At 36.1% G+C, this 25,757-nt stretch overlaps 2 protein-coding genes across 2 annotated transcripts in view; one reads left to right on the plus strand and one right to left on the minus strand.

Moving 5' to 3' along the window:
* The window catches only part of LOC145992000 (sulfotransferase 1 family member D1-like), a 513,969-nt gene extending 511,367 nt beyond the window's left edge, over positions 1–2,602 (minus strand). Inside the window, exon 1 of the mRNA XM_083128006.1 lies at positions 2,584–2,602. The gene's annotated coding sequence lies outside the window, so the exon portion shown is untranslated. The remainder of the gene's footprint in view (positions 1–2,583) is intronic.
* Positions 1,487–25,757, plus strand: part of LOC145991999 (uncharacterized) — a 58,490-nt gene continuing 34,219 nt past the window's right edge. The window contains exon 1 of the mRNA XM_083128004.1: positions 1,487–1,558. The gene's annotated coding sequence lies outside the window, so the exon portion shown is untranslated. The remainder of the gene's footprint in view (positions 1,559–25,757) is intronic.

Genomic DNA, 25,757 nt, shown 5'->3' on the forward strand with positions numbered 1-25,757 from the left:
AATATTTTCTGTTTTTTTAAAGTAGAAATATTAATTTTCAATATTAGGGGTTTTCATTCTTTCAATTGCTTTAAATGCTGAAAGAAGTCTTCAAGGAACAACTATTAATTTTCCAAAGTATATTTTCATACTTTTCTTTCAGTGTAAAAATCATATATGTATAGTAGGTGCTGCTGCACTTGCTACAATAAGGTATGAAATTTCACTTCAACTTAATGGTCAGTGTCATGACAGTAAATTTGTGTTAAAAGGCTGAACCTTTTCGTAGCATTCAACCTAGTACTTTTTATTTATTTGATTTTTGAGAAAAATTCCGAGCATTCTCTTGGTAATTATTATATTGTTTCTGTGCAGACTAACCTATTTCTAATCAGTGCCATAAGCATGGGCGTTCACAGGATTTTTTCCAGGGAGGGGCAAGTAAGGCAATTTTTTTTTTTCCAGGGGGCAAAGGAGTCATATTTTCCCCCATAATAGTGATGTCCCTTCAAAAATCACTGCTTCAGTCTGAAATTATCATGTTCTTCAACGCCCTTATAATAATTAACATAAATTACTGACTGAAATGAAATTATGTGTGAAATATATACCTTTTGTCAGACATTCATTATCCAGGGGAAAGGGCGTGCCCCTCCCCCCTTTCGGACGTCCATGGCCATAAGGTATGTGAACTGATCCCTGACAGTATTGAAATTTTTATTATCGAATGGAGCGTAGTTGCTGTAGGCAGTCATTTTTTTCGTTTTAATATGTGGTAAACAAAATGTTTTATTGATCGGTGTAATATCTTGCAATACAATCCTGTATAGCGGAAGGATCAGTCAGGATTTTTTTTTTTTTTTTTTTTTTTTTTTTTTTTTTTTTTTTTTTTTGCAAATATGGATTAGCATGACATAAATCGTTCTGAATTATTGTATACTTATTTCATTCCATTTCTCCACCCAAGAAAAAAAAGTCACCTATTTTAAGACTGTCATTTTCATATGATGAAGAATGTTTTTAAAAATGCCTTTAGAGGAAATTATATATTTCCGCTTAAAGTAAGAGTGCAATTTCAGGAAGTTTTGGTAATAGTACGTTTTCCATATAATTTTCGTAAACTTTTATTTTTGTGATAGAAATCAATTTTAATGCGAAAAGTTTGTACTTAAACGAAAGCATTGTATATAATTAATTTCCGCCACTTCTAACTACGTTTAGTCAATTTGCGCGTATAATTTATTATACGCGCAAATCGGCTGAACGCGGTTAGAAAGTATCGGAACGCTAATGGTACGGAACATGATAGTGTTTTGTCGTTTCGAGCAATCCGCGAGTCCTTGCGCATAGCGTTCGTCTTCTGTTTTTTCCCCGACGGTGCTGCCGTCGGTGGTCGCGAGGAAACGACCTTCCAGTGCCGCCATACTGTCAACCATTTTTAACCCGCAGCTGTAACATCTTGTAGTAGTATGTCTATGGTGAGACCCTTCGTTTCGTGACATTCGAGTTGATTTGTCGCTCCGGATTCCACCCACACACACAGTTTCTTTCATTATTTCAGACGAGGAATGCTTATAAGGTTAGGTTAGGCCTGTTAGGTTAGGTTCCAATAGCATAAATACAATGAATAATATTTTTCCTGCTACTAAAAGCAATGCATTTCTCCATTCGTTTGTGTCCATATTGTTTACGCACAGTTACTTTCATTATTTCTTCGAGGAATGCCTACAAGGTTAGGTTAGGTTTCATTAGCATAAATACAATGACTAATTATTATTTAGGCTAAGTGAACTAAACCTAGCTACCTAACAACATAGGCATTTTTTGCTTTCACTACATTTGTGCAGGAATATGCCTTTTCCTTCGTTGCTACGATTTCAATACCACCCAACCTGGACACATTTTTCTGTTTTTTTCAAAGAAATTTTTTTTTCCGCACCTTAAAACTCACTTTTCCCGATTACTAACTACAAAACGTTACCAAAAAATTACGAACCACGTTTCTCCTAAGCAGCCCATATTCTGCAGTCTTACCGGGTAGCTGACGGATAGCCCCACAAACCATTTCCGATAAGGTTAGGTTAGGTTTGGTTACGTTAGGCAAGCATAGTATAAAAAAAAAGTGTTTGAAACACTGACAGGGGCTTACATCATCAAACGTACGCAGCATCCGGTTGTCGTAGGGCAAGTAAATGAAAGCAATGGCAATTGTGTGTCGGTGAGATATTCTCTTGAAAAATACATGATTTCCCGGTCAAATATATTCCACAATGAAAGAAAATACCTCGACGAATGTTGTAAACCTTGGAGAAACTCATTTCCGTAAGTAGTTTCTTGTGTAAAATTGAAGAAATGTGTCTCCGATGTATGAAACCGTTACCACAAAGTCGATGAACGTTTCACATTGTTCACACATCCTGATATTGTGCAGTATCTATTGACATTTTGGTACTACTTTACTATACCGGAGACACCTGTCAATGATTTATTTCACACTTTTTTACATTGCTAACGTACTATTCTCCATTCCGGAACATTTATTTAGGTGAAATAATGAATTTCTAACGAATATAATGCCTATTTCTTACATTTACAAGTACTTACTGTTCTTCCTTATTTCCACACAATATGGCGATAGCTTACGCGTTCATCGCATGTTGTGCCAGTGTTTTGTCGATTTGGAGTGTGCATGCAGTGTTGCAACCTTGCTCACCGAAAAATAACTAAATTTTAAAAAAAAATTAAAAAGACTTCACGAAAAAAGTTCAATTTTCAACATAAAGAGTAATTATTAAACCATTGACATTAGCCCCAAAAACCATTGACGTTTGCCCCATAAACCATCCATGGGTAGCCCCAAAAACCATTTACGTTAGCCCAAAAATTCACGAAAGCCCCACGAACCATCACGGAGATGAGGTATGCCTACTAGGTTAGGTTAGGCCTGTTGAGTTACATTCCATTAGCACTCCTTTCGTTCAATTTAGCATATACGGACAACGGCACGTCATCTTATAGTGAAAAGACGGCGTGGGTTGAAACACTGACTGCGGCATTTACGTCATCAAACACATGGAACATTGTGCTCTCATGCAGAAAGCAAATGGCGGCAGCAGCAACAGCACGTCGGAAAGAGATTTTCCTAGAAAACCACATGCATTCGCATTAAAATGAATCAAAACTACATTAGCGAACATCACCAATGCTACAGAAAATGATTTGCGTAAGTACTTTCTCCTGCAAATTTGAAGAAATCCGTCTCCGATATAGTAAAGTGTTACCGAAATTTTATTTGCTGAATATGTCACTACCATACATACGAGTTGCTCTCATTCTGGTACTACAGTAGAGCGTCGATTATCCGAACGTCGGTCAACCGAACGACCGCTTAACCGAACTGTGTACTCGCTCACTTTCAGATATCTGTAATGAAAAACGTACGTGACTTAGCTGCTCGTAAGCGTGTAGGCTTGCTTAGACAGACCAAAATAAAGGATTTTTTTAAACGTTAATTTTGTGTACTGTGTGTATTGTTCATGCAAAATGCGTATGTAATATGTACATATTTTTGTTTAATAAACTGTAGCACATACTATATATTCCTACTAAAGTTGCCTTTGTACATTACTTTGTAATACATACTTAAAGAGATGCCAGTTTTTATGAATAAATGTACTGTACAGTACTTCTTTTTGGCAAATAAACATGTACAGTTCGATTATCCGAACAAACCACTTTTTCCGAACACCCATGACCCCCAATTACTTCGGATAATCGACGCTCTACTGTATATGTATACTGTGAATATTGCATAATTTTAATTGGAACATGAAAAGACAATGTTCGTTGAAGGACTATAATTGCTGCACATGTGTTTACATTGGTAAATACTGTTTACAAGTGTTAAATGCACTTAGCTAATATCGTTTTAACTTAGTTTTCTAATACGATGAATTGCAAACATTTGGGGAACCATAGCCTTCCAAGAGGTTTTTCTGAACGGGTTAAGACATTCTGTTCAAACCTCTGCCATACACACCTTTTCATTCATAATGGCTACTAACGGACTTACCATGCCATTCACATGATGTAGTTAGTAAATATGGTAAATGTCTGTTATATCGGAGACACATTTCTATCAGATATTTTCAGTTTCAAATGGTTCATACTTACCAATTGTGTATTGCAGAACATAGTTGAAGGTGTCATTATGCTTTTTACACGAAAATGACTTCGATTTTTCACATTACGAGTAATTCTTTTGGGTTCTTTCTTCCATTGTGGACCATACAATATGGCACGCACAGCTGTGGATCATCGTGCGTCGTGCTTCTGTTTTGTCGATTTCGAGTGGGTACGCAGTGTTTCAACCTTTTTAACTGAAAAATACCTAATTTCCTGTTCATTATGTCATCACAAATCATTGACGGATAGCCCAAAAAACCATTCACGATAACCCCATGAACCATTGACGGATAGCCCCAAAAACCATTCACGATAGCCCCACGGACCATTTCTGGCAAGGTTAGGTTAGGTAAGCATTGTTAAAAATAAATTCTCTTAAAAAAAGGCACGTTTGGAAACACTGGCGAGACCGCGTGACTTTCGACGCTCGCGCCATCTGCAGGTACATAATGGAATAAACGGCATAATATTGTCGCTTTGCACAAAATGCAAATTTATTATATCAAAAGTGCTTATTTCTTGTTGTGCAGCATTCTACGGTGAGAAAATACCTCCACGAACTTTCAAAATGCTACAGAGACTCATTTCTGTAAGTAGTTTCTTCTGTAAAAATGAAGAAATATGTCTCCTATATAACAGACATTTACCGTAAATAGAAAAATCTTAATTGAATGTTAGGTCATTAAAAGTTAATATTTATATGTAACCAATAATGTAAATTGGCCTTTTTTGCCCAAAATTTCCCCCGTTATAACTTTGTTATCCATGGAACACCAGTCTCGAATTTTTTTCCAGGTACCTCTCATAGAGTACTCTTTATACTGTAAATATCAAATTTTGGCCCAAGTTCCTTTTGTTTTATTGCAATTTTTACATTGTTCGATTTCGATTTTTATCTGTTAACACATACTGCAGAGTTTTAGAGATTACTTAAGATTTTGTTCCGTCCAATTTCCTTTTGTTTTATTGCGATTTCATCATGCTACGAATGCAATTTTAACATGATTCTATTTTGATTTACTTCTGTTAACTCATACTGCAGTGTTTTAGCGATTACTTAAGATTTTCTTCATATATGCTTTGGTAGTTAGGTTAGGCAGGCCAGGTTTGGTTCTCTTGGCATTAAAATAAAGTCCCTAAATACATTCTACTAAGGTTCTGATTTATGTCTACATTAATTCCCACTAGGCTACGATAACTTACAGTCCCTTGTCAACGGAAAATACATGGTCCATGGGAAGTGCTTATGCTTGGGTAAGGTAAATTTTAAGTTATTTTTTCAACATGAATAACTTCTTTTCGAAATCCAAACAGTGTTTGGATTCAAATTTTGAAGGTTCAAATTTTGTGTGACAATGATTGCCAAAATTCTATGATAATTATTCTTCCTGCTAAGAGAATTTGAAAAAAATCATAAAACAATCGGAATCGATGTTTGTTTCCTCTGTAAAAGCTATAGCTCTGATATGACATTACTTCCTTAAAAATAAAAATAAATATAATCCTAAAGTTTGATTTCTCTTTAAAATTGAATATCACATTTAGCTCTAATTTTCGGCCTTTTGCATTAAAGTTGGTGAATAAGCTTGCGAAACATAAAATAAAGTTTGAAATATTTTTACCACAACCTTCTATCATTTTTCTTAACTTAGTTATCACAATTAAGAAAGGTGATAAAGTGAACTGCAATAATTACCATGGAATTTCTCTATTCTCAACAACATATAAAATATTATCTAACATTCTTTTAGTAAGACTAACCACATATGCTAATGAAATTACAGGTGATTATCAATGTGGATTTAAACGTAACATATCAAAATTTTCACATCAGACAGACACTTGAGAAAAAGTGGGAATATAATCAAAATGTCCATCAGCTATTCATTGATTTTAAAAAAAGCATATGATTCAGTCAAAAGAGACAAATTATGTAATATATTAGTGGAGTTTGGAATACCTACGAAGCTTGTTAATATGATAAAAGTATGCACCAGTGAAACAGAAAGTAAAATTCGTGTGGATATTAATGTGTCTGACAAATTTACAATTCATGATGCGTTAAAACAAGGAGATACATTATCTCCATTGCTCTTTAATTTTGCCTTAGAATATGCTGTTAGGAAGGTAAAAGAAACTAACGAAGGACTAAAATTAAATTGTGTGACTCAGCTGTTAGCATATGCAGATGATGTAGACTTACTGGGGGATGATGTAAATACAATTAAGAATAATGCTAAAACATTTTTCAAAGCAGCTAAAGAGATAGGTTTGGAAGTTAGCAAAGAGAAAACTAAATATATGCTTACAGGCTGAAACCAAGTGTTAAGTAATAATCAAAATTTAATTATTGATAACAACTCATTTGAACCAGTTTCCAAATTCAAGTGCTTAGGAGTAATAGTAACAAATTAAAATTATATTAAAGAGGAAATAAAAAACAGGCTTATTTCAGGAAATACATGTTACTTTTCTGTTCATAATCTTTTGTCTTCTCGTATAATATCTAAGAAACTAAAAGTTAAAATATACAAAACAGTAATTTTACCTGTAATATTATATTGATGTGAAACATGGTTCCTTACATTGAAAGAGGAACATAAATTGAGAGTATTTGAAAATAAGATCCTTAGTAAAATATTTGAGGGTAAATTTTCAACAATGTAGAATACGTAAGTACGAATATTGAAATTGACACAACTAGCCAGTTTCAGCCGTTTTCCTGATACAGAAAATTTACCTATTTGAGCCTAAAAGTGATGAGGAGACAGGTGAGTGGAGAAGGTTACATAATTTAGAAGTACATAATTTGTATTCATCTCCAGATATTATTAGAATGATTAAATCAAAAAGACTTAGGTGGGCAGGCCATGTGGCACGAATGGGAGAGGAATGAAGAGTTTGCAGGATTCTTCTTGGGAAACCTGATGGTAAGAGACCAGTAGGAAGACCAAGACGAAGATGGAGGGATAATGTTGAGATGGACCTAAAGGAAATCGGTAGAGATGGAATAGAGTATAATATAGATCTTGCTCAGGATAGGGACAGATGGAAGGCCTGTGTTGCTGCAGCCATGAACCTTCGGGTTCAAGAAGGCTAGAGAGTTAGAGTTATCACAGTTGTCTGCAAGGGCCAAAAATGCCAAAAGTCATGAAACAAAAGATGGCCACAATTTTTAAACAAGGTCAAGTTTTAGAAGAATAATGCCTGGTTTGTACTACCCTTGTATATGGGTTTGAACAATAAAAAGATGGAAAATTTTAAAAATGGTTAAGCAACTAGTGCTGCACTATTTGGTATGTCCTGATCCATTTGCATTCTGGACAAAATCTCTGGTCTTAGTGCAGTTTCTGTGAACCAAAATTGGATAAACATCAGGGGCCATTGACCCACTGTACCCCCTCGAGAATTAAGTCGATTTTTTTTAATCAACAGATTTCAATGTTGTACATAATATAAAAAGTGGTTCCAGTGTGAGGAAAGTACAAATGTCGGAGATATTTGATGGCAAAGTATTGCCCGCGTAAACAAAAAAAACTCGTATTTTGGACTACTTTTGCTCCTTGTCCCATAAAAAATTCTCAAACAGCAGCAAAAATAACATTCCTGGCGTAGCCAAAACATCAAATTACTCTCAGGACCAAACCTGCCCATAAGCTAACAACCATTTCCAATATCAATGAGGATATAATTTTTGAATGTACTAACAAAACAACGTGAAATTACTATTTTGACCAAACCTGACCCTCCTAACCTAACAATCATTTCCAATACGAAGGAGAATATATAATTTTTGAATGTACTAACAAAACAACATGAAATTGCTATTGGGTTCAAACCGGGCCCTCCTAACCTAACAACTATTTCCAATACAAACAATAATATATAATTGTAAAAAGTACTCACCTTAAAACAATGCACTTTCTGTTACGTGGTTTTAGGGGCAAAATGTGTCAAATGGCAGACGAGTCATATCCTACGTACTCTAAACACGTACAGGGTATCTTTCAGCAATATGCTGCAAGATATTCCTGAATGTGTCAGTGTCCGTACTGTATGTCAATACAGCTGTTTCCACATGAACTCATCCACATGCTCCTCCACAAGCTTCAAACCCATGACCCCTCTCAGTCTCATGTATTCTTTCACACTGGACCAAAAACCTTCCACCTGGTTTGTGCAAACCCTAGTTACTGGATCGCGGAAGTGCATCTTATGCCTGACAGTCTTGTGAATGCAAGGGGAAACATTCCCAAGGCTGGACAGGCATTTATAAGATGGTCAAATTTCTGTTCCTGGTAGTACATACTTCTCAATTAATGGGATCAGAGTTTCGGACGTTCGATCATCAACTAACAAAACCAAGCCCCTTTTTGTGTTGCAATCTAACAATCCGAGAACCCATCTTTCCCTAACAAGCCTTCCTCTGTTGTACTTCCTCCTCACAAACACACTCTCGTCAATCTGTACAACAGAGCCAACCCCTCCAAATTTGAAGCAGTCAGCTGACTTAAGTAACTTCCAGGAACAAATATCTCAAACATAACAAAATAACTGGCACACAGCTTTCTTGCTGACTTTAACGACACTGGAGACAGGATGAAGGGAAACTCTGCAAGACTACAGAAATATAATTTAAAGAATGTGTGTCAGAGACAGTTTCATATTTTCAAAAAAATGGTCCAGTCATAGCAGAGCAATCCAACTTGCATTTAAAACACCTAAAAAGGAATTCCACCAAACCACTCTCTGCTCGTTGTCGTATTTTCAACTTAATCCATACATTCCTTTGATATTGTCTACTGCATTTGACACATTTCTTTTTCACGGGCACTAAACCATCCTCCTGCAACTCATGGAAATATACCTCCAGCTCCTGGCTGAAGAATGCTATGATACTAGAAATATCAATGCACTGCTCAACATACATTATCATTCACTGGCACTTACCACACTAAAAACACACACCCATCTTCCAAACAAAAGCCCAGTACCATGTGACATGAACCGAAATATCCTCTGCAGTAAATCTCACGCTCCCTGACGTAACACCAGGATTGCCAACCTTCAATCTCTGATATTTCCAACATGGCTCAAAGTTACAAAACACAAATAACGTAACTTGTTCCTTCATACTACAGTGAGATGGCAACGATGAAAGTGTAGGGTTACCAGATCGCTATGAGGGAAATGTAGGACACACAACATTCACAATAAATAATACACATTTCCAGAACATCTTAGAAAGTAATTTAAAATTTTCAACTTTTTAAAAAATACGAGGGTTGCGCTAGTGTTCCGCTATTATAAAAATCTGAAGAATATACCTTTTTTATGTTTAAATTGTCTTTGATTGTGTGTTTAAGCCTATTCGTTTATTTTTCACAGCAGTTTGAAGATGTAGTTTCGTGTGAGAAATGGAAATTTCTCGTGAACACTTTTGGGCAATGATTTTTTATGATTTCAAATGTAGTTTAACAACAAAACAATGCATCGAGCGACTTCATTTGGCTTTTGGGGATGAAGCAGCATCCAATAGGACTGTGAACAATTGGTTCTCCAAATTCCAACGTGGTCGCAAATTTCTCAGTGTTGAATTTCGTGAAGGTCGTCCATCCACTTCTGTTGTTGCCAGTAATGTTGACGGAACACTTGACGGAAGCTTAAAAACAGGTTCGTGTAAATTGATGTAAAGAAATGCTCAAAAAATTCAACCAAGGCAGGTCAAATTTGGTGTAGTACATCGTTACAGGGGACGAAACTTGGATCTCTTCATACAAACCCGAGACTAATCAGCAATCCACTGTTTGGGTGTTTCAAAGTGAGACGAAACCAACAAAAATTGTTTGTTCAAGGAGTGCTGCCAAGCAAATAATTGCTTGTTTCTTCGGTTATACCGGACATGTGACAACAATTGCTCTAGAAGATCGAAGAGTTGTAAATGCTGAGTGGTATACAACAATTTGTTTGACAGAGGTCAAAAATGAATTGCGTAAAACAAACCCAAATCTTGGTATTATTCTTCACCACGACAATGCCAGTTTCCACTCAGCACACCAATCTCTTGATTTTATGTCCAGTAAAAATGTCTAATTAATAACTCATTGTCCATACTCACTTGATTTATCACCTGATGACTTCTTTTTGTTCCCACACATGAAAAATAGGATGCGTGGTGAGCGATTTGTGTTGCCTGAAGCAGCTGTTGACGCATTCCGAACAGCAGTTTCTGAGGTATCAGCTTCAGAATAGAAAAAAAATGCTTTCAATATTGGTTTGAGTGTATGCAAAAGTGTATCGATCTTAAGGGTGAATACTTTGAAAAACAATAAAGCCATTCCCAGAATTGCACATGTCTTTTTAAATATTGATTACAGAAACTTTTCCAGCAGCCCTCATATGATTTCTTAATGAATTCTAAAATTCAAAATTTCCAAACTTGCAATCAGTACTACACAATACACTTCTTACTACTTGATTTAACTGACACTTTTCAAAGGAGCCAATTTTTACCTAATTTAGTCAAAATATATTTATGATAGACTGAACAGTCAAACTCTTCGAAATTATGCTGAACCCCAGTACCAAACTTTCTACAGAAATTAAACTATTATTTCTCTCATGACTCCTTTGTGCTGATGGTAATGAAAGTATTCTCTCATTATGAACAGAAATTGCAAACAAATATTCAACAATTACCATAACTCGAAATGGTTCCATAAATTTCTCCTAGGGTAGCTTTTAGTTCAATAACTTTGTTCTCTATAACCCCTGCTTCACAATCAAAGTATTGAATAAAAATGGGAAGCACCTTGTTCCATCAGCAATAAACCCCAAGGCAAGAAATTCCACTCACGCACTGAACAGTGGCATCATCAGAATGTGGCCCCAGTGTTTTAGCAGAAACCTATATTTCTTTTTGGGTAATGACTGAATCAAAATAAATTTCACTAATGAATTTGGGAGTGCAGTCAATAGACTTGTTACTCTTTGTTGAACTGAAACACATATTTTCCTAATTAATATTATGTAATACCCAAAATGTATGATATTTTTCAAATTCCTCCCGGATGCTGGACATAAGGCTAAAATGTAGGACATGTCCGGGGAAACCTGGATGGATGTCTGATAACACTATGAAAATGACGTCATAAATAGTACCATAAAAACTCCCATTACTCCACTATAATACATCTCTTTGAGCTGAAAACAACACAAATCGTTCGTATTGAACATGATCTTCATAAATGACAGAAAAAGCATCACCTTCAAGGTTAAGGGTACCCAACCTCATAGCAATGCTTCTCCCATGTATTCAACCTTTGTAATAATATTATGTATACTCATAAATATAACTGTGTGCCTATGGAACCAATGGTACATACGAGTACATTGAATATTGAAACCTGTGATATTTTTATTATGAACAATATTATCTTTCTGTTTTCTTTATATTATGTTGAAAATGTATTTGTTATGCTTTGTAACAATTTTCATTGTGATAAAACGTGGGATTCCCTATCAAACAATTACTCAAAGTGCCTTTTCAAATGCAACATATTACTTTCTTTAAAGATTTTTCTAATTTCTGAGCAGGTAAGAATGGTAACACAGTTATTTTCTGTTAGGTCTGTCCTCGTCTCCAACAATGCCGAAATTATCACATAGTTTCTGAGATATGACATATTTTGTGTTACATGGTGTGCTCGTTCGCCCATCCAATTCCTGAGAATCTTCCAATTTTTCAAAAATTTGTAACTTCCAATATATTTCTTCGAAAAGTAATATTACATATTTGTCATATTGGACCATGCACCCATCAGTTAAAAAGAAATAAAAGGGAAGCACAACCATGACTTTAAACCATCTAAACTCCTACACACAACAGTATCCTGAAAGGTCTCTATACATTTTGCTGTTTGCTTGTCAAACATTTTGTCCAGCAATTTTGTGCCAATGCCAATTCTGCTTGTAGCTTTAAATCCAGGTCTCACAATTTCAACATTTTTGTGAAATTCGGGATGTTCTACAATTTTGAAAGGAGAATTTGTACTGTACACAAAGCATGCTATTTTTTTTTTAAAAAAAAAAGCTTCTTGTTCAAACTTGCTTGTTATCACAACAATAATTTTTAATTCAATTTTCATTTGAAATAAAATTGAAAATTGAGATGAAAGAATTCATGACAGGCTGATCGCTGACAGTTATTCCTAAATATAAGTTCTAATTTTTCTTCCACTAAATGTGAATACGTACATAAATTTTAAACTCTTGTCAAGTGTGTGTGGAATCAAACCTGCGATGACCCTGTCTAGCAGATCCCTTTAATGCAACACCTATGTGGAGTTTTTGGAAGTAATTTGTAATATCTTTCATTGATTATTATAATTTTATTAATTTTAAACATTTGAATTTAATCACACAATTCATAAAAACGAGGGAAAAAAATAACATGCTGAAATAACAAAATGTGTTGAGTGAAATTTACCCAGGCGGTGTTCCTATGACCCTGCAGTTGGTGGGGCATTTTGCATCGTTAGACCTGTAATATCCTGGAACTAACGAACTAACTGACAGCCGATTCAAGATCCATACACTTGGAAGGGTTCATTGGAAAGGGCAGAGAATAATCGGAAGTGATAATAAAAATATATTCCAAATTTGACTGGATAATTTTTACCCATAAACTCATCCTTACAGATTAAACACTAGTGCAAGTTGTCAGTGCAGTTACAGTGTTGTTATTCTTGATCATTCTATGCAAGAAAATGCCATCGCATTGACATGCAAAACTTGATTGTTTAGGTGCTGGGAGAGGGCAAAAGGATGCACTGTCTGAAGCTCATGTTGCAGGCATAATTGTTGCTTGCTTATCAGTAGTGTTTTGTTCGTTTTAGCGTGGCAGTGTAATTTCTCTGTTAATTTTAAGTGTGTGTGTGTGTGCACATTTGTCCAGCATAATAAGACTCTCATATGACGTTACTTGTGGTGTTACTTTTTCCCCTGTGTAATTCCAGTGTGTGTGTGTGTACGTGTATGTTTAAATCAAATATTCCTTTCTGTATTTGTTGTTGGTACACTGAATTCTTGTTGAGTTCTTTCTCTATTTGTTGAAGCTTTGTAGCACTTGGATGTGTTGCGCCTGTGACATTTGATTTGATTATGTGTAAAAATGCTCTACTTTGGAATTTTCTGTATACTGCAATATTAATATTGTTTGAAATAAGTAAGTTTCTTTTATTTTATTTAGGTGAGAGAAGATGATGAACTGTCGAAGGTAATATGCTGCTGTTGTCTTGCAAAGTTGTAGAGTTTCCATGAGTTTGAGGACATATGCAGTCCATCAGAAACGATTATTAGAGAGTATATTCCACATGCAGAAGAAGTCAAGGTGAGGTTGATTCCACTTGTTGATTTCTTTACCTATGTCACAGCACTGACATTTCTTCGTATTATGCACACTAGCATCAGAATGTTTAGACTCACCTCTAAATTTCACAGTACATGACAATGAAGGCTATTATTTTAAACCTCCCATCAAAATACGAATGTCATTCAGAAAGATAGGAACATTTTAGTGTAAAACACAAACGACAAATTATGTGTGCAAAAAGTGATTGGTACCATAAACTACATACTTTACTCTACTTTTCCACATATTTGCCATACACATTCAAGCACTTACAGCATTTGTTGATACTATCATTGTACTCAGTTGCTGCCAATTCATTCAACCATGTAGTGACAGTGTCTTTGAGTTCATCAGCCATCCATCTGGCAGATTTTCTTGTACTAAAAGTGTAATTATTTCATGAAGAAAATATCATGAAATTGCAGGAAAAGATTCATACAAAATGACTAATGTGAAACGTTGGTCAGCCTGAATTGCTTCATCAATTTTTGTCTTTAAGGTCTTTGTCAAAAGTGTGGGTTGACCTGAACATTCGCTGTCGTGCACACTTCTTCCTGCATTAAACTTGGCATACCACTTTCTCACAGATAATGTATTCATCACATCATTATCGTACACTTCCATTATTTGCTTATGAATTTCACTGGCATGAACTTTTCTTGCATTCAGAAACGTTATCACACTCCACACCTACCACTTGGCAGAATTATCAGTTTTGTCCCAACCTTGAACAACCCAACATGTTCAGAGCTCACAGCTCAATACCTTACAAGTGCCTGTTTACAATGTCTCATTGCTTGGGTCAAACTGAGGGAGTGTAGGTGAAATATGCTGTGTACTATAGGTGAACGCTCCTTCTTTCTGGAAAACACTCTGCCACGGCTGATGAACTCAAAAGACAATGACACTACATGGTTGAATACATTGGCGGCAACCAAGTTCAATGATGGTATTAACAAACTGGTATAGAGTAGTCTGTGTAGTTTCTCTACAATATTTTTTTTTTTTGCACAATTTTATTTATTAAACATACATGCAGCCATTCCCACCATATTGGTCCTAACTACTCCTGTTTTAACCAACATCTGCATTGTTACCTCCCAAGATCTTCAATAGGCACTGCCACACTTCATCCACACACAGAGTTGGGAGTCCTTGCTTGTGCCTTCCTGTCAGTTTTTTTTGACAAGAGCTCAATGGGAGGCAAAATAGGAGATTGCAATCTCCTACATCTTCTTTTCACATATTGATTACTCATTGGAGAAGTATGTTTGGGTTCAACAACCCATCATTAACCTTGTTGTAGATTATAAATCATTACATGAAAGGATACAATCATACTTTTCTTCTCCAGCATTCACTCCACTCACACTAAACCTAATTGTTACCAAAACATCCCCACACCATTACACTTCCGCCTCGTTTCACTGATGAAATAACACAAGCTACCATAACTCTTTCTGCACGGCATTGGCTAAAGTATAGGCGGTAGTTGGAACCAGATTTTTAATATTTTGATTCATCTGTCCAAAGTACCTATTTTCATTGTTCATTGGTTCAGTTGGCTTCATTTTTGGCTCACTTTAATATTTTAACAATGTCTTCAATACTGCTTTGTGACCAATAATTCCAGCCTCAGACAAAGGTTGCTCTTGTTTTATTTATTTCTGCACACGTGTTCACTGCCGAATGACTTCTGCCACTTTTACTGACGATGATAATATGGCTGTTCTCGATGTTTGTCTTCATTGTACACTTCGCAACATCTTATTTGACCGCCCTGAAAAATTTTAAAGTCCGGAATTCGTAAATTTGGCAGCATAGCGCTTCAGAGCCAACTAAGAGTAGCCAACTTTGCAACATTTCTTCTTCCTGAATGAAAACGCTCGTGATTTTTTATTTCATTCTTTCACATTCCATAAAGTAAAGATACCGTAAAGCAGTAATAAAATATATGAGTAGACAAAAAAATGTTAAGTAGAAATACGAATGTTGAAAATATTTCAAGATTCTTCGTTCTGGATTTGAAAATAGGAAAATGTATGTGCATTGTGAAACACTGAACAGGTTCTCAACCACCTGAAAAGAATTGCGGTCACATTTGAATGCAAGAAAGCAAATTTATGATGATTTTATGCGAAATGTTTAGTAAAGATACCTTGCATGACACCAAACGATTCTGCAAAGTGTGACTTTTCTTTGGTTCTTGGCGAAAAATGGTTCGAAACTCCGGCACAATGTTGCTTCAACTGAGATTAACGTATTTTACTGAGCTTTCTGTTAGCAATCTCCTGGAGTAGTTGGTTAGATGACTGCACTTTCGTTTTTTTACTGTTTTCGTCAAGATCGAAACATCGTAGGTTCTAATCCCACCCTTTCCTTACTATTTTTCCTTTTTATTTACCGAGTACGAAGTGTTCTAATAATATTATATGATATTACTTTAAATATTTATGCGATGCATGCTCAGTGGCGGCGGTTGGGTATCAAAACTGATGGGGTAAGGTGGGGGAGGGGGAGGGCAAGGACAGTTTCTTTCCCTTGGTAGATAATGTTTAGCATAATGCTGGGTCATCTGAGCCTCCACACTCCATAATCGTCGCCACTGTGCATGCCTCAAGTAATGCTTGTACTAATGTTTTTAATCTTTCCGTGATTGGGAGGATTTTAGGAAATACTTTTCCTTTCTTTCAGCTGTTATAAGTTAACACATATTAAGAACTTACATGTCAACTTTCTCCATCTGGAATTGCTGGACATAAATCGCATAAATATCAACGGAAATATCCAAGAAACGTAGATAAGCATTCTCATCCAAAGCCGTTTACTTCCCGAAAAAGATTTTGCAAAGAAGTAGGTTTGAACCCATGACCTTCCATTCCATAAGCAAACGATCCCCCTACACCACACGGTTCACGTTACTTTATGCACTCGGTTCGGATCCAACTTTAAACTGTAGGTCCAGTCCCGATTAGCCTTACTAAGCATAAAGTTGACTTAAAACACCAAATCAACCAATTCATCTCCTTCTATGATACTGTAGTAGGCCAGCATCCGAAAATACAGTTCTGCTTCGCGTATACCAGAGTGTAATTGCATTTAATATTGTGACTAATTTTACTTTAAAACTACAGATTAAAGCGATAATAGTGTCCAGAAAAGAACGTCAAAGTAGATCTCCACACAAAGTATTTTAATCCATTGCCAAACATTTCAGTTAAGAATAATATTTTGCTTTTCCATTGACCGTATTTTCGATTCATGGTGATTTTGCTAAATGGACCATGTCAAGAAATCTAAATATGTAAGTTTTACTAGTAAATGCATTTAAAATGCACGAAACAACAGGGGAAGAGAAAAATAAACCTCAAAAAATAAGTAAAAATGCAACAAAAATTGTTTAAAATACTGACAAATAAACTAAAAGCCAAAAAAAGGCTGAAAAATGAAAAAAATGTAAAATAGAAAGTGTTTTCTGGCTCTAACTGAAGGAAAACGGACATGATATCAGGTTTAGCATTGTTTTTAAGGGTCAGAAAAAAAGTTGATTTTTCATCAACTTCCGGAGCCTAATTAGTAATTATGACCATTGAAAATGTTGGAGGTAGCTTACTTAAAATTTTCTTGCTGAGGGATCGTATCGTCCCATATCTCCACTTCATAATATAGAAAAACATCAAGTTCATATTTCGAAAATGACTTGGAGTTTTTCACCACGAAAATGTTTTTCAAAGTTCGTTAGTATTATCTTTCAAGGTTTCCGTTGTTTTAATTTCACACATATTTTATATTTCATACGTTCCTCCCTCTTTTCATACAGTCTTTGGAAAAAAACTGAAGTTTCTTGTCAAACGGGGTCTGGTTCAAATGACTCCTTTTCGCTCTCCTGTTCCTACTTTAAACAAACAACAAAATACTTCTCAAAACACGGAATTTTTACACAATTTACAAAATTTGACAAAACAACAATAGATATGTTCATCATTTTTCCCTTTCAGCGTTTCTCGATTTTATCTGATTTCGTTTCCTCATGAAAATTGCCATGAGGAAATTCTAGATATGACATTATGTGTGAATTGGTTTCTTCAAACTGGTAGCAAATTTTAACATGAGCTGCCTGGAGAAGAGGTAACGTGCTTGATTGTTACGAGGGAGGTCGTAGGTTCGATTCTCCTCCTAGGCAGGATTTTTTTCAGGAGTATATCGTTGGGTGTAAAGTTTATCCACCGTGCTAAGAAGTTAACATTGGTCTCTGTATTTCACGAGGTGAAAGGAAATAGTAAGAGAAAATTATTTCGATGATAGGAGGAAGTCACATGCCACGTGGAATGTGCAGAATCAAGTTACATAGAGTTAAGTCTGTAATGGTGGTTTCGAATATTGCAAAGTTAGTGCGGAAAGTTTGTTATATCTGATACTCGTACTTTCTGTTCAAAGAAGACAAACATTTTAGATACAAAGCAGTGAGGAATTAACGATAATTATGAGGTTTTGAATTTTTTGTTTGTCACTCACTATATAAATACTTATTAGTAGTTTCTTATCGAATCGGCCTCCGTCGCAATAACCATTTACTTACGTATGTTAATTGGCGATTTACTATTATTTTTAGACGCATGGTAAGATGGTGGTGAGGGGATTGACAACAGTCATTAAGAAGGAACGGACATAAAATTACAAATCTTAGCAATTCGAACTCATTAAACACTCTCCTTCGTTACAGTACTGCACTACATCACTACTTAATATCGAAATCAAATAATCAATACTTTAGGTGTCGGTGAAAAACAAACAATACATAACTTAAATAACATTACATTTTGCATCCTGAATACATATATGTGATGTGTGAATTAATTAATTAATAACTAAAAAAGAAAAGTTTTAACTTTAAATCCTGGAAATCTCCAACTTCTAAGGGGAAATATGTGCAGAAGGGACGTCCCTCAAGTGTGCATCGGATTCATTTTTTAAATATTCTAATATCAACGGTATCTGTTCAGCAAACAAAAAAAGAAAAAAAGAAAGAGGAGAGGGTGGGATTTGAACCCGCTACCTTTCACGCTTGATGAAAAATAAGGATAGCAGCGCCTAACCGACTGCTCTACGTTAACTTAATGACGTTATACCCTTAAAAACATGTTGACGTTTATGAAGACTCCCACCATCCTGTGTTTCAAGCTCATTTTCTCGACAAGTCGTACAAAATATATGTTTTTGAGAACTGTTCGATATTATGCAAGGTATTGTAAATAAAATATCGCATAAACTCCTCACAAATTTGCTTCTTTCTGCACAAACGTGATGGCAATTTCCTCCAGGTGGAGAAAAACTCTATTCAGTGTTTCAAACCCCCCAAATTTCAAGTCGAGCAAGCAGAATCGTAAATATCCTTCAAGGTTCTTTTTCCAATTTATTATTTCGGTTTGATTGCGTATTATAATAGCGGTTTATAGTTTCTAAGTTCATGGAAAGCGTTAAATTGAAAACCTATCACCGCAGGGTTTTTCGTCTAGTGGAAGGACTTACTCAAAGTTGGCTACTCTCACCTGGAGCTGAAGTGCAATGTTGCTAAGTTTACGATTTTTGGGACTTAGAATTCTTTCGGGGCGGTCAAATAAGATGTTGCGAAGTGTACATCTTCTGCAAGGTTGGTCCTCAAGCCTGTTGATTTCCTGTCTCCTTGTCACTGCTCATGAATTCTGAAATTTTCAATTGTTTTGCTATTTGTTGATTTGACTATCAAATTTCTTTACGAGCACATGCCTTGGCTGTATTTTTGGCTTACATTATCATTTTTACCTATATTTGATTGGTAGATATGTATTTGTTACCATCAATATGCCTAATTATTGGACAGCAGTGCCAAAATTATATTAATTTGTTTCAAATAACGGGATGCAATTGTCATTCATTTCAGTGATTTCCATTTCTATACAACTAAGTGTAAACTTTCTCATGTTAGTGTGTGTTTATGCATATGAAAATGTGTGTGTGTGTTTTGTTTGGGGGGGGGGGGGGGGGTACTGTTAGCAAGTTTATCTAATAGAGTTCGAGTGGTCGGTCGAGAAACAGTTTTCGTCCCTTTTTTTCCATTGGGAAAGATTTACCCTTTTCCAAATTCTGTCTGAAATCATATACATTGGTAAACATTTTTTTTTGTTGCACAGCTTTTATTTCTCCCTCTTAATTCAAAATACTTTATTAATTTTTTACAACTTGCACTGTGCAATTGAAAGCTATGCATAGAGTATGAGGACAGAAATAATAATAAGAAAAACTGCAAATATTTGTAAGGTATCAAGCAGCACAGTATCAAAGGTTATGGCACCATACAAGGGGTGCATCAAGTATCTGGGCGATGCTCGCTGAGCAAGGTTTTTGCTCATCCTTTAAACTGATCATTTACTTGATGGTGTTTGCTCCTTGCTCATTGATCAAAATATCATGATTGTTGATGTAAAGTTATATTTGTGCATATGACGAGAGTGGTTCTAAAATGGTGTAATGCAAGACTAATATTATAATTATTGCTTCTCAAAACAATAACCGGGTGCATATGAATGAGAACAAAACCAAACATTTTTCACAAAACTTTATTTGAAATTTTATTTTTCACACACACTTGTAAACTTTCCAAAACTATGGTGCATATTTTGAATAAACAATACTTTTATTTTAAAACAATCACAAGCAGTGGAAAATTGTATTACCTTCTCAGGGTGGCTACTCACTGGGAATTCCTTGAATTCTGCGTGAATTATTGGTTCCGGGAATTATGCGTGGATTCTGCTTGAATTTTTCTCCGTAGACGTGAAAAATTGCAACTTTTATTAATCCAAATCCTATTGAATTTACACATATTGATAAATAGCCTGAGGCGAGATTTTCACAGTTCAGTTTTTATTTTTATCTAGGAAGGAAAAGAAAGCTGCGTGGAAAATAAAACTGAATTCTCTCATTCTGTTTACTTTGTTACTGTCCTTTGTAGAGCAATCCGACAGATGGAAGATTATTGCAATTAACAATTTTTCGCAGGTTAGAATATATACCCTAACATTTGTGTGACTTGTGTTTGTAGATGTATTTCGAGTCTGAGTATGTGAAATGGCAAATTGAAACTAAGGACCTCAAATTATTTTTTTTAAATATACCATTTAATTAAATTAAATTAGAATTTTTGGATACATTGGAGTCATACAGACACTTCATATTGTTACTATATTTGTTTGTGCATATCAGTGGGGCAGGGGGGCATTGCCCCTCCCCCCAACCTTGAATGGAAATCAATTCTAAGGAGAGCAAGGCAGCAAACATTGATAGCCAAGGGCACCTGCAGAGGGCACAGAGGGGCAATTATCCTCCTCGATTTCAAATTTTATGCAAATAAAAATACATGTCATAAAATTTTCTTGCTCGCTTCGCTCACAATACCTGCTCTTCTTAGTCTCGTCAGGTTCAGAGCCATAGCTAGAGAGAGGCGGGAGTCGTCCCTGGCCGCTGAACAATCTAAATGATAAAAGTTGTAAATTGAAATTATTTGCACCCTATTAAATCAATATTGTTTTCAGTTTGAAAAGAATGGGTTAAAAAAAAAAAAGAATGGATTAAAAATTTCCTTGTTTGTTTCACTCACAATATGATTGTTTTCTGTAATGCATTGTAAATTGTCAGAGAGAGAAATAAGGCTTCTCTTAATGGATTTTGTCTTAAATGCATGAACAATTGTTGGCAGGAAAAGGAGTGTGCACATTTGAGAGACAATTTATATAGTTTTTGCTGTTGGTTTGTTATGAGGTGGATGAATTGATTATAAGTAATAGACCTATATGCTGTATATACAGAGTGTCCGAAAAGTCACACAACCCGGTGTTTACGACCGTATAACGGAATAGCGAAACGGAATGAGAAGAAACGCTTTCTGCCAAGAGAATGCCGTGTATATTGGGAAAATTTAGAGAGACAAACATATGTAAGAACATGCATGTTTTAATAACAAATAAGCAAAGTGTTGCCAAAGGCGGGAAAAAAATATTTGCAAATCGTGTATATTGATGCACAGAACTCACTGAGGTAAATTATTGCAACATTTCACAATACCAACGAACAATTTGGATGGCCATCTAATGAATTTGACAGAAATAAACTTTGACGAAGTTTCAAAAACATTGTAGAAGGGAATAAATGGGCTGTTCCAAAAATCGATGTTTTCACAATATTACGAGGGACACTGGCAACACTGTTGGTGTCACGTGTCACTAACAGAGGTGTTTCACCTCAGGCTATCACACTAAGGCACTTTTAACGACAAAGGAGAAAGTTGGTTATTCTCGAACATATGCAATAAATTACATTTTATTTACCATCAATGATAGCACGCTTACTTATTTTTAATTAATTATTTTGAAGAGTGCATTTTCTTTAATTCTAAATGCAATACAAAATGCTTAGTATGAAGGTTTTTATTCACAATACTAAGCACATTGTTTTGCTTTTGGTTGAGGATTGCAACATGTTGTTACATCCTACTTGATTCTGTATAGCAGGATACACATCGTATTACTTTGACATCTTACTCAGGAAGGTCATACACCTCCATAAATAAGGAAATAAGAGACAATATTTGGCAAATTGAACATTTCTTTGACCACCCTGCCATATTACAGAGGCTGTTCAGCGTATATTTGGCCAAATGCGATTCCTTCCCTCTGCACTCAGAATGAACTCACCCAACCTTGGTCAGGCATTTGTCAGTGTAGTGTGTGAGCTGTAAAAGAGTGGTTGTGTTTTCTCACTGGGCCAAAAATCCCGCCCAAACTGAGCCACTTTTGGGAGGAGTGCGTTGTATAACTTTCCAAGTGTTTGTGTTTTCTCGCTTGGCCGAAAATGCTGCCAAAACAGTCGCTTTTGGGAAGGTTATGTTGTAGCTTTTTATGATGCAAGGTTCAGTGTGTCAATGATCAGGAAGTAGTGCGGTTAACAGTTTCCAAAGACATATTTAGATTCTTTTCCATCTGTCTTTGGGTCGGTGGATTCTCTTGCATGGCCATTCTGCGAAGTTTCGCCTGCATACTGGTGGTGGCTTGTGTGCACGGCCGTGTTCTCGTCCTCTTTGTTGGAGAACCGAATGCTGGGACCATGCAATCCTTATACTTGCCAATCACATTCTTGAATAAAGTCAAACTAACGTCACAATTTTTGCTCTTACACTACACGACTGTTTTGGCAGCATTTTCGGCCAAGCGAGAAAACGCAAACACTTGGAAAGTTATACAACGCACTCCTCCCAAAAGCTGCTCAGTTTGGGCAGGATTTTTGGCACAGTGAGAAAACACAACCACTCTTTTACAGCTCACACACTACACTGACAAATGCCTGACCAAGGTTGGGTGAGTTCATTCTGAGTGCAGAGGGAAGGAATCGCATTTGGCCAAATATACGCTGAACAGCCTCTGTAATATGGCAGGGTGGTCAAAGAAATGTTCAATATGCCAAATATTGTCTCTTATTTCCTTATTTATGGAGGTGTATGACCTTCCTGAGTAAGATGGCAAAGTAATACGATGTGTATCCTGCTATACAGAATCAAGTAGGATGTAACAACATGTTGCAATCCTCAACCAAAAGCAAAACAATGTGCTTAGTATTGTGAATAAAAACCTTCATACTAAGCATTTTGTATTGCATTTAGAATTAAAGAAAATGCACTCTTCAAAATAATTAATTAAAAATAAGTAAGCGTGCTATCATTGATGGTAAATAAAATATCACAAAATCCTACTGATAACACCGCTCTGCAATTTGAAATTATTTTTTTGATGTTTTGGTTTCGAATGTCGTTTTCCCCTAATTTTGGGGCGCTCATTCCAAATATGTATGCAGTTTTCTTCTATCACGTCCAGATTGTTGAAAGAAAATGAAAACAAAATTTGCATATTGAACCATTACCAACATATATTTATACCCTTCTACAAGATCATTGCCATGCTTAAAAATGTGGTGTATATTATAATTATGTAATTGTAAACACAATGTACCTACAGTTCACAAAAACTAGCAACAAGTGATATTATTTACAGTGACCTCACTTATTTTACAGGCAGGAATTTTCGTCTTTTTGAACTTCTTCCATATGCATGAGAAGTACTTTCCCTTTTCAGGAACCAACAGTAGTCTGTCAACATGTTCACAGTCCAACCACCATGGTATCTTCTTTCCATGTCTTTCAAATCCTGATGGAAAAGTTCACCCTGTTCCTCGCTGTAAAATCGAAGACAGGTATCTGGAAAATAGTCAATGTGAGCATGTAGGAAGTGTAACTTCAAACTCATGTTACAACCTAGTGTTCTCAAATTTTCCAACATGGTGTTCGAATGGTTTTGTAAGCTGGACTCCTTCTGTTTCCTAGGAAGTTTTGTACAACTTCTTTGTAGCTCTCCCAGGCTTGCTTTTCTGTTTGGCTCATTGTATCCTCAAAATTGGGGTCACACATTAATTTCCTGATCTGAGGTCCAGTAAAAACACCTGCTTTCAGCTTATCTAGGGTCATTCTCTGATAAACACTACATATGTAGTACTTAAAACACTCACTGCCCTTATCTAGGGCACGTACAAACTGGTTCATGATACCCAATTTAATGTGTAGAGGGAGAAGAACTTTTGTGGGTTCCACAAGGGGCGGCACATGCATAACATTCTTTGTTCCGGGTATCAAGGGTCCTCTGGTTGGCCACTCCCGCCTTTTCCAGTGATTGTGTCTGTCTCGACTATTCCACTCGCACAGGAAACAGGTCATTTTTGTGTATCCCATTTGTAGTTCCAGTAAAAGGTTGATAACTTTGAAGTCACCACATACAACCCACCCATACTCGGAGTACTTCACACACTGCAATAGAAACTGCAAACTTCCATATGATTCTTTCAAAGTAATAGAATAAGCAACTGGTACAGATCCAAGAACATTGCCATTGTGGAGTAAAACACCTTTCAGGCTGGTTACAGAAGAATCTATGAAAAGCCTCCATTCAGAAGTTACATACTTTATGTCATTGCAGAAGATCATAGACCTTTCTTCTGAAAATATAGAAACTATTTCTTGTTCCCGGGATCTGTAACATGAAATTTTAGTGCCAGGTAACAATAAATGTCTGTCTTTCAGTCATGTTTGATTGGTCTCATTGCAAATCGCAAATGTGGATACACTATGTCACTTTTGTTCTTGGCACTGAAACCTTGCACTTAACTTGACAAAAATAACAGTCATCCGTATGGTTTAATTGTTCCCTCCATACCATTGGCAGAGCAAAATAGAATTTCTCTCTTTGCCCATTCATCCAGAACCTCAAACCTTCCACACAAGTCTTACATACTTTCTGGGGTGCCCATGGTTTATTTTCATCGCCAAGCACAAGTCCGAAATACGCAAGGTAGGGTTCTTTGACGAATGGCGTTATCTTTAGTCTTTGTTTACACAACATGTACTTCCCACATATGTAACAGAAAGTGTTCGGGTCGTTTTTGCAGCCACATGAAGACATTGTTGTCCGAATATACACAATTTGTCACTTCATACAACCGTTCAGCACTAGGAATACAACACACTCGACCACCTGTGAAACAAAAAACAGTTGAATTAGTGTTGCCAGACCACATACAAAGGTGTAATCACATGCCCTCCCATGGTATATAAACGGGACTTTTATGAAACACAAATTCCTGATTTTCTCAAAAACCTGACGTGATAGGGAAAAACGGATTACACCGTTGAACTCAGCATGAAAATTCCATTTAGGAACACTCATTCATTTGAAAACCTCATTTTTGCTGCAGAGCAGTGTAATAGAAACATTAACTTTGTCCTTTATTTTCAACAATGTTTGTGCAAAAATAAATGATATGTATTTTGTAAATGCCCATATTCTGTGTGACATACTTATATTCTTCCTTCAAAAACAAGATAAAAAGGTAAAGGTAAAGTGTTCCCCTGTGCTTAGCACCACGCCATGAAGGTGTATAGGGGGTGTGGGGGTAATGCCCCACACTTTCTTGATCTGGTCGTGAGTGGGGGTGATGTAATCAGCATCACGCCCCTGACCGTCTTTACCCCCCAGGGTTTCCCCCAGGTACCCATGTCATTCGACGCTGGGTGGGCGCCGGGGCCGCTTCCAACGTTAGAAAGGTT

The sequence above is a fragment of the Lepisma saccharinum genome, chromosome 9, assembly GCF_977018435.1.
Source record: "Lepisma saccharinum chromosome 9, izLepSacc3.1, whole genome shotgun sequence".
In the NCBI taxonomy this organism is placed as follows: domain Eukaryota; kingdom Metazoa; phylum Arthropoda; class Insecta; order Zygentoma; family Lepismatidae; genus Lepisma; species Lepisma saccharinum.